The sequence below is a fragment of the Papaver somniferum genome, chromosome 6 (assembly GCF_003573695.1).
Source record: "Papaver somniferum cultivar HN1 chromosome 6, ASM357369v1, whole genome shotgun sequence".
NCBI lineage: Eukaryota > Viridiplantae > Streptophyta > Magnoliopsida > Ranunculales > Papaveraceae > Papaver > Papaver somniferum.
Genome location: NC_039363.1, coordinates 167,982,864 through 167,992,544, shown reverse-complemented (window position 1 = coordinate 167,992,544; position 9,681 = coordinate 167,982,864).

The window sequence follows — 9,681 nt, the reverse complement described above, 5'->3', positions numbered from 1 at the left end:
ATGATCTTATAAATGGCTCCTTACCTATGTATATTGAAAAATAAAATTACAAAACTATCTAGCTTAGATTCGAGTATAAATGATTTTCATCTTTACAAGCTTATTTTTATTGGACTCTCCAATATTTGAATCTTGGCTCCGCCACTGGTTTGAACTGATCATGAATCTATGACATGTACTTAAATAAAAAAAATCAAAGTAATACGAATAACGAAACACACAACGTAAATCTTCATTCCTATTTAAAATTATTATCACTAAAGTTCGAGACCTCTTCGAACTAGATTCAATTAGATGTCAATAAAGAGGGATGATATCTAACATAAAAATGTGAGATCAGGGCCGGTCATGGCACAAACAAATTTTCAGGGGCATCATTTTTTTTTTGTTGTTTTTATGACATGTCGGATTAATGACATAAGTTTTGAACAAAAAAGTCAAAAGTTTTAATTAGTTGTTGGTATTTCTAATGATATTAAACTATTTAAAGGTGTGGTAAAAGATTTTATTTTTCTAAAATCTACCTAGATAAAGGAACACGTTTTCTATCTACTCTTTGTAACCTATGCGTTTTAGATTTTTTTTTTACTTTTTGTCTTCTACATAAGAAAGTTAAAGGGGAAAGAAAAACAAAAAGAATTGGGGAATTACTATTCCTCTAAACAATACATGGTAACTAGTTAGTTCTTTTAACCAATTATTAGTTCACTAATCATCCTATCTTGATTAATTGTTATTTTTTCTGTTAAAATTAAACTTAGGACATAAAGGAAAATCCTTTTGTCTGATATGGTAACGCTACATTCAGTTTTATATTTTCTAACAATTTAAAGTGTCATGTGGAAAACAATGGGTTTAAAATGAAATGACACGACGAGTTTAAAATAAAGGGATACATGACTCATCTTCATGTTTCCCCCCCTCCAAATTAGACATGTCTTTCACAAGAATCAATCATATTTTTCAAGCAATGGATTTAAAATGAAGAGACACAACTTATATAGCAAAGTGCAAAGTAAAGGGTTTAAACTTAATGGACACAAATTATGTAACAAAATAATGGTTTAAAATGAAGTGACACAACTTATATCAAAAATCTTCCATGTTTTTCAAGAAGATATTACATTTATTTATTGTGTGTTTAACAAATAAGACACATTTTTATAATTAAGTTAGTATTATTGCATATAGTAGATACATTATGGTAATATAAATTAATCCAAAAAGTCTTATTATTTTATAAAGTTTCACGTCGATATGTGCGCTTCTGTTTCATGTACTTTTTCAGTTCATCTTTTTGTTCTATTACACTTTTAATCGTGATCTTATAAAATAAAAAATTGCTTAGTTGTGTAGTTAAGAAGATGACCTAAAATAAGTTTCTAGTTTTTTCTCATCTTTTATATATAAGCTTATATAGGGAAACATCCCGGAGATTAACTTTGGAGCGTCAATTTCTCAGGACCGGCGATGTGTGAGATAATCAACAAGAATTCAATCATCACTTTATGAAACAGACACGTCTGTATGAAACCTGAATACAAAATAAACAAGTTAAAAAACCTTAAGACAAAGGTGAAAAAGATAATTATCCCTTCAGGAACTGTAATTCCTGCAAAAATAATCAACTCCGAATCATATTTATGTAAATTTCAATCTTGTAAGTTCTAGAATATTTTGAATGTAGTAAGTAGAAAAAGAGTGACTAATTAAACTTTCCAGGTCATATTGCAGTTCTTGCCATCACCAAAACAAAAAAAGCTTGATTAAAGGTGCATAAATGGACTAAACTACAATGTCGACCTTAAAACGTAACCTAAAACGATGGACATAAGACTAACAAGTTTACATTATGCGTTCCCCACCTAAAACTCCCCAGGTCATATTGTAGTCTTTTTGAATCTTCAAGGGAAGCAAGTTATCATTCTGCATTGCCCACCTCAACCTGCAATAACTTACCAATCCATAAATGATGAAATCTGATAAGAAAGATAGGTAACATCCTTTGAAAGAAAAGATGAATCATCCATTTCATATAATTTATTTATTATATGTGTTGTCTTTGACAAGACATGCTCATCTAATATCTTTGAGGGAACAGGCTCATCCAATTTCTTCAAGGGAATGGTATCTTTAATTTCTTCGAGGGAACATGCTCCTCTATTTTTTTTGAGGGAACAAGCTCATCTAATTTCTTCGCCTTGTGTACTTTATTCAATGAAAGAGGTTATTTCTTCGACGGAAGAGGCTTTTACAAAGGTTTTTCTTAATGGAAGCATGAGCAGAAGCACGAGAAGGTCTTAAAATAACAAATTTCAAACAACTATTGCAATTATCGTTAAGGCTAGAATAACATAAAGTATTATACCTTCTAAGAAACATTAGATTGCTAGAAAATGCAATAGATGGTTAATACCTATCACCAACACTCAAATTAGCATCAATGGCTTGTTGGGCGGCATCGTTGGTAGAAGTACAAGTTGTTTCAACAGAAAGTCCGAAGAAAAGATAGATTTAACCATTTTAGTTTAAAAAAAACAGACCATATTTAAATGTTAAGATGAACCAGTCAAAGAAACATTTAGATCGACTTTTTTTTTAACATGAATTTATATTTATTACTTAGTTTTGGGAGGAAATATCATAATGGTGCTCGAATATTCTTCATTCATTCCACCAGAATCCCATATAACAAAATTATTTTGTACTCGATCTTGAAGATCTCAATACTACCTTCTTCTTACTGATCACTTAGGGTTGTGATTTTTAAGGTATTTTTTTTAAAAAAAAGAATGAATTATGGTTTCGTTTTGAGTTGAGGAAGAACAAAAATGAGAAATAAAAACAAAAATTAAAGGCGAACTGACTGACTAAGTGATTTCGGTAGAAAGAGCATTGTATCCATCTTTCAATAAAACCTCTCACAGAATGCGGATATGGAAACTTTGTCATACTCAAAATTCTTCGCCGCAGGCCACAACCTGGATTCTTGACAATATCTTTCAATGCATCACATTCAATTGTCAAGCGGACATTTCAATAAGAAAAACATACTAACACTTAAACCAAATTATAGATAGAACGACTTTATTAACAAAAGGTTATGTTGAGGTTACTTACGAAGTATTAGGATCATAGAGTAAATTTCATACACCCACGATTCTTTGTATCCGAAGACCACATGTCCACAATCTTCAGATAACCCAAAGAGTGGCTCATCTGGATCTTGAGTCATCTTGAAGGGTTGGCATGTGGGAATCAATGAATTTATTGATAACCTTCTTTTTTGTCGTTGCATCTTGCGGTACTTTTTTAATTTGAACCACTTTTTAGTCTTCTTTTTATTCTTTATCTTCTTCAACTACTTCACCTTGTCCATCATCTTTATTGTCATTCTTCCCATCATCATTGTTATCATCATAATCATTAACTCCTCTAGCAGGTGGAATTCCTTGATCATCATAATCCTTCTCCTCCACCAATCGGAATTCCTTGATCACCATCATCATGCCTCATCTACTAGATGAAATTGGTTGGCGCCCATTGAGATTTTCATTAGAATCACTTGGTTCAGGTGGTGACTAAGTCTCTTTCCGTTCACAGATCCCAAGTGTTTGCGGATCCATAAATTCTCCTGGATGTGTTACATTCAAGAGTTTGTCGCCTTTGCGAGGAGGTTTTGAAGGAAGAGTGGCATGTTTATTTCCTTGCTTGGCCTTTTGCAACCTAAACAATAATATAATACACAAGAAATCAATTAAAATTTGTGTATACAAACTAAAAATTGAAAAATAATTGAAACGCATTGCTATTAGTCGTCAACGTATACAGTTGAGAAAAATGACGACTAATAAAAATGACGACTAATATCTTATGGGCTTAGTCGTCAGGGCCGGAAATCGTACTAAGTGACGACCAAACCTTATTCGTCAGCTTAAGCAAAACAAATTATACCGACTAATAACCAATCTGAACACAGGAAAACCATGTTTTTGTGAGGTATTAAACGGCATGGTCGATAATTTACAAATTGACAACCAACACTTAGTCGTCAAGGAATTATTCCAATAATGTAACGACCAAAATCCAAATGGTACACAGGAAAAACTACCTCTGAAAGTGATTAGTCGGCATGTTAGGATTTTCAAAACCTGTCGACTAATAAAACAACATCGCTGGTCGCCAAGGTATTGAGTTGAATATCGCGAAGAATCTGTAAATGTCACTTCCAAAGATGAAAAGTCGTCACAATATTCAAATTTGGAAGATCACGATTAATACTACATATGAAATTTTTTTGGGGTAGGCGAACAACAAATTGCAATTTAATAAAATTGATTTTTTTTTGACTAATTTGGCATGCAAACAACAAATTGAAGTACTGATTTAGTTTATGTAATCACATACTTTCTCAATCTCGCCATTTCTTTTTTTTTGTTCACTCGTACAATTTTCTTATGTCGTTTGTATTGTTGCATTTGCTTTCTAATTCCAGGGTCATGACTATTAGGTTTCTCTAGAAGTTTATTTCATACGATTTTGAATGTATGAAGATTAATCGATGATGAGATTTTTGAATCGATGAGTTTTTTTCCGTTTGAATAATGGAGAGGGATGAAGAGGGGTCGTTAGGTTTAGTAAAGGAACATGAGAAGATGAAATGACAATGAAACGAGAATATGAATTAGGTTAAGTTTTAAATATAATTGTGAAGGGTATTTTTGTAACTTCACCAATTTTGATAGATCATTATCCCTTCTTTTAAGTCCACTTAAAACTAACTATACCCTAAATAATCTGGATATATCCCAATCCGGCCAGTATTTAAGAAATCTAGACTTAATTATCATTTAGAATAGAGGACCCTCTGCGTCAAGGAATCTTAATTTTTGCATGCTAGCTTCGGTTGGTTTTAGCTCACAGTCATGACTCCATTAGCGACTGAGTAGCTTCTTGAATAAACTCTCGTACCTTTGAAACCCCCACATCTTATTCTCTAACTATTAGTCGAGCAAATCAGTGATTACTTCCAATCCACTTCTAACAAGTCTATAAGTATTCATCATATGCATCAAATATAGGACCTAAACACCCTTGGTCACCGGTTACTTAATATAGATTGAATCATTTCGGTTGACGCTTATTTTAAGGAATAAAATTATGCATGGGTTATGCTTTCATACTATATTCGATCAATTAAAAAATCCTTCATGTATCTTGAGGAGGGATTAAAATGAGATTCTTCAATGCTTTATGTGGAAACCCTATTGTTATATGATACAACCAATTTTCTGAATGACAATCTGCTATCAATTGTTAGTATAATGACAGATTGTAAACATTTATCGGACATCGTCAGCAAACAACAGTTCCGGTGTACCCTGGTAAGAAGAGAGTTGGCAGGCCTCGAGGAGGGTATATAAAAATGATCCCCGGCCAAAAACTTGGTGGGCCCGGAGATGTGTATAAAATGAAGCGCAATAAAAACGGGGGCCTACAGTAATACCGCAAGTGCACGGTCGTCGGTTGTAGCTCGTGCAAGTACGGGTCGATCCACAGAGATCGGGAGTGTTTTGAGTTTTCTAGCTAATTGGGTTCCTAAATTGTTGTTGTTGGGCTTTCAATACCCTTTGAGTAAATTGGGTTGAACTGAGCTTGGGCTCAGAAATGTGGACTATGGGCTTTAGGTCTTAAACCTTGTTTTGGGCTTTTGGGTTGAGCTGGGCATGTGGTCTTTCAACAATTTACAATGGGATTTTGTTTTGGTCTTCTGGTGAGCTCAAGTTGTGCTCTGGGCTTTTGGGCTCAATGGGATTGAGCTAACAGTGGACTGTGGGCTGGGCTTTGGAGAGGAAGCAGCAGCAGCACAAGTGCTGCACAGCAGCTGCACAAGCAGTGCAAGTAGTAGCAGCAGGGGAAGAAAACAATGCAATGCAGCAGTGCAATGCAGCAAGGCAAGTGCAAGAGAGACAGCTGCAGGGCAAAAGCAACAGCAACAGCAGCTGCAGCAGCAGTGTAGCAGACAGCTGCAAGGGAAGTGGAGTGGCAGCAACAGCTGCAGAAACTCAGATGCAGTGCAAAGGGAGGCAACAAGAGAAGAAATAGCAGCAGGGGAGAAATGGCAGCACTAAGTAGCAGGAGAAGAAGTGGCAGCAGCACAAGGCAATGCAATAAAGAAAATAGCAAACAAAATAAACATGGAAGCAACACAGGGCAACACAGGGCAAAAGCAAAGAACAAAGCAAGATGAACCAAGGCCTAAGGCCAAGGGCAAGGATGATAGTGAAACTAACAGAGCAAGGCTAAGGCAAGAATACAGGCATACAAAAAGAATGGGAAGAGAATTAGCTTGCTATGAGCACTAATTTCTCCCAATGCTCAATCAACACATTGCATCCTAAGCATACAAATGGAATGGAAAGATAATCAGCTTGCTATGAGCACTGATTTCTTCCATTACTCAATCAGTTCAATGCTTCAAAGGTAACTAGCCTAGCATTCCATCAAACTAACAGCAGTGAACTAAACATAACAGGAACATTAACAAAGGAACTTATCAACACAATGCATCAAAACAAGCACATTAACAGGATCATCAACAGGATATGAAAATAAACACATTAACAGGAACATAAACAGGAATTGATTGGAAATTAAAACATGAAATTAAAACATGCACATTAACAAGAACTGATGTGAAACTAAAATTGAACATTAACAGGAACTTGCACAACAAACATGAACATAACTGAAATTAAACTAAAATTGAAAATTAACAGAACTTGAAAGTCCTGGACACTGGCTAGTCCAGCATACCCTCTCACACTCACCCACAGTCCCAATTTATACCCAATTACATCATTAGGGTTTACACCCTTTTCACCCAAAAATCCCCAAATTGACAGAACTAGGGTTTGGTAAATTCTTACCTAATTTGATGTAGCAACATCAAATTAAACTCGACCCATTACTCTCCTTGGTCTGCTGCACCTTTCCCATGCTTCAATTACGTCTTATAGCCTCACCTAGTTTATTGATTTATCACCTAGGGTTTCAGTGGTGAAAAATCAATAAGTTAGATGGCTATAGAGGTAGGGGAGGTAGCTACGGCGTGTAGGTGGTGTTTGGTGGTGATTTGGTGGAGGTTAGGTGGTAGAGATGGTGGTGACAGAGGGTTGGTGGCGGAGCAGGTGGTGGTCGTGGAGTTGCAGAGGAGAAGGAAGGGGGAGAAGAAAGGCTCGACTGTTTTGGGAAGAAGGGGGGTGTTTGGTTAGGTGGTAGGGTTCGGGTGCTCCAGTGTGTGGCGGCTTCATCGATTTTTGATGTTCAGCGAGACTAAGCCGTGAGATGTGGAGCTGGTAAGTAGATCGGACGGTGATGCGGAGGCAAGCGAGGAGCGACCGTCGGATGAAGTGATACAACGAAACGAACGGTGCTAGATTAGGTTAGGTGCTGTAGTGTAAGGCGGAGATATCAAACTTTGATGAACAGCAAGGGAGCAACCGTTGGATTCAACTACCATCTAATCTGAAGGCTTGGAATTTCAGCGCTGTGGTGCTTGGCAGAGACTTCAGATTTTGATGCTCTATGAAGGAGCGACCATCGGATGCTTCTGAGAACTGATCTGATGGCTGAGAACGGAGGCGTTTTTGTGTGTAGAAAATGAGGTTGTGCGCACCATTCTTCGCAGCTTCCTTGCGTGATTTCTCCCGGCTTTTCACTACTTTTCTGCTCTTTTTGCTCCGCAAGTCATCCAGACTTTATTTATTACCTAAAAATGCAAAATTAATTAATAAAAATATTTATTCTTGAAAACAATGAAAATACAGAATATGGGATAAAATGTAGAATTAATGCATAAAAGATGAATTAAATGCCAACAAAAAGGGATAAATATATACAATATTTGGCACTCATCAAGAGTACAATTCGTCAATACAGGTCTCTACCAGAAAATCTCCCCAAGTGCAGTGTACATCAACATGAAACACAACACAATGAAGAACACTTTGGCGAGTCTGTTAGAATACGATGCCTCCAACATTTGCCAACACATATACAACAACTAGTCCTCAATCCTACAATCTTATGTAATACTTCTGTAAGAAGCACCAAATTGCAAATCTCTTGTATTACATATTTCTTGAGGGTTTTACCTATTTCCCATCCACATTAATTCCCATCCCAATTATCCTATTGACCACAAAAATAAGTTTTACAAGATCCTAAATACCACCTTCATGATTTTGACTGTCTTTTTAACACCCTACATATTTTTTATCCAACGACTACTAAATCCCTAAGAACGCCGATTTAACTTTTTTTCCCCACCACCAGCGTAGCCCATTTCATCACCGATTGACACCCCCTTGAATCATTTTTTTAAACTGTTATTACTACCCAAAGATGCCTCAAATCCAAGAAACCGAGTGATGGCATAAGCAGTATCACCCCCCACCCACCCCACCACCCACAAAAAAAAAAAGTAAAATCTTAACCTAATATATAGTTTAATGCAATTGTGATTGTATAATCAAACTGTTCCGATTCGATTTTTTTTACTTTGTTGTGTGTGAAGGACCACTCATTGACTTTGGGTCGTCTGATATTTCATTTCATTGGTTGAATATGTACTAAAAAATGAATATATGTTTTTGGTGCAAAAATTACGTTCCGCGTATAATAATCAACTTATATTTTTTGTGCAAGCAAAAATTTTCATGAACGAATATGGAAATTTGTTAATAGTTGGATGCAAATAGCTGAATCAATGAACGATGATGTTGTTAATATGTGGAGATGAGCTTGAGTTCGTGAATATATTCAGAGTTGGTTGCAACTCATCTCTAAATTGGTTGATAAAAAAAATAATAATCTAAATTGGTTGATAAAGTAAATACTTGGGTTGGAGTTTTGGGGTTTACTGTTCATAGATGACAGATTTTTTTGGAGGCCATGAAGAACTTGCGGGTAATTGACGATTATGGTTAAACTCAGTGATTAATAATAAATATAATTACTAACGTCTAAATATTGTTTCATAAAGAACGCGCAATTGGGGGATAAAAAAAGCAATCGGGGGATATTGATTACTTCCCCGAACTCAATGTGTGTGCTAAGGGGTGATTTTTGGGTATGAAAATACTAAAATACCCTTCGGTTAATTAAAAAACATTATGAAAAGACTGTTATACCCTTTACACTAAAACTTAAAATCAAAAAAAAAAACATTTATCCCCCATTCTTCTCAAATTAATACCGGCACTGACCTAGGGTTAGGTTTTTGAAAAAAAAAATTCTTCATCGTTCTTCATCCGTTCTTCGTCGATTAATCGTCGATTCAAAAATTTCTTCGTCGATTAAACTACCCGAATCATAACCATGCCTCCACGAAAGAAAAGAAATGCCCAATCGAAGGAAAAATCGATTGCTCAGCAAAAAAAACAACAAAGAATTGCTTTGATTGCTCAAGAGAAAGAAGAAGAAGAAGAAGAAAAAGCGAACTCGGACAATCAACATCTCGCAACCATGGCTTCTGTGAGAAGGTAAGTGATTTTGAACTAGTTTATGAGTGTTTGAATTGATTTATAGCAATGGGTTTAGGTTAGAATCGCGAACCCTAACTGAAACAGTCGAGTTACAGAGAGTACCGGCATTGAAATTTGTATGAATACAATGCCG